This window comes from Egretta garzetta, unplaced genomic scaffold (genome assembly GCF_000687185.1).
Source record: "Egretta garzetta isolate BGI_Z169 unplaced genomic scaffold, ASM68718v1 scaffold759, whole genome shotgun sequence".
NCBI classification, from domain to species: domain Eukaryota; kingdom Metazoa; phylum Chordata; class Aves; order Pelecaniformes; family Ardeidae; genus Egretta; species Egretta garzetta.
In genome coordinates, this window is record NW_009260944.1 from 878903 (window position 1) to 880432 (window position 1530).

The window sequence follows — 1530 nt, forward strand, 5'->3', positions numbered from 1 at the left end:
GTTACCATAATCTTAAGAATTTCCTCTTTCGCTCTATGTCTCCCAATTTTCTTAACCAAAGAGGTAGGAGTCTTACGACTCCTTTAGTGCACAGCCCTAATTTTATTCCAATATGTATTGAAAAAGATTATGGCATTGCAGGACAAAATAAAGTACCTGCTCCTGTAGTTGAACCCATATCATAATACACAGACCCAAAGTACTTGGTAAAGGTTGCAAAAGAAACTTTAACATCAGAACTTCCTTGCATTTTGGAGCTGGACTTTTGCAATTTTAATGTTGCTTTTACTTCTTAAAGAAAAATACACTGAAGAAATCAAATGAAATTCCATTATATAGACTCCTCCTGACAGCTACATGGGTTTCAGCTGGGCTGAAACCTTTGGACCCACAGCATATGCTTCTGCCTTTTCAGCTAATTAAATAATTGACAGCTGGGGAAGACCAGCCATTTACAAAGGTCACCTGCAATCAGGCAGCAACACAATTAACACCAGCAGCAAAAAGGGATTCAAGATAAAACAGGAAAAGTCAGAGCATGCTTAAACAGGGGAGGTGTTTTCAAATCAGCTGAGCCAGGTGAATTTCATCCAAAGCAAATGTAGAACTGGCTGAAGCAATCTCAGGAACAATAATGACTTTCCTTCCAAAGACGGGTGAGATTACAAATATAACATCTACTTTTAGAAAGGGATGAGAGTGTACAAAGATGCCAGGGAGTTATAGGCTACTTATGTTCCAATTACTGGAAACTAGCATAACAAATAATTAAACTACTTATAGGTGCTCAGAAAGTAAAAAGTAAAAAAAAAAAAGGAGCTTTTTTTAAAGAACAAAGGGTGTCAAATTAACCTCCCCCTTTTTTTTGTAACATGTTTTTTAGATAGAAATTATTTACCTTGATTTTAATAAGGCTTTGATGCTGTTTTAAATGACATTCTTATAAGTAGTCTAGGAAGCTGTTGTTGCATATTTTGATGTAGGATAAAATAGCCACAGAAGCGTTTAGAATGTTACCTGCAGAGCTGTGTCTAGTGGCTACACCTGGGGTGGCCATCTTGGGCTGAGCACTGTTCCTTCGTGTCTCAGATGAAGACAAAATATGCTCATGAAACCTGGAAATGACACCAAACTGAGAGGGATGGCAAGTGCAATGGCTGAGAAAATTAGAACTAAAAAATATTTGAGCCAAATTTCATAAATGGTCTGAAAGAAAAAAAACCTCAGGATGCAACTTTTTAGGCCAATGTGCTTTCTGTTCACTGCGAATAATGAACATCAGGTGGATGAACTACTGGGTGGGCAGCAATTCTGCAGGATGGTGCATGCATGCTGCAGAGAATGTGATTTTCAATGTGATTCCATGATAGCGTGAAAAAGGTAAAGACCGCCAGGGAAAAGGGGTTGTAAACAGAGTTGGCTTGTGACTTTATGCTTGCCCTCTCTGTGGCACTTAATAAGGTCTCTGCTGTTGTATTAAAGCCAGTTGAAGTTTTTACTCTGCCTGAGAAATGTGCTGGAGATGAGAGA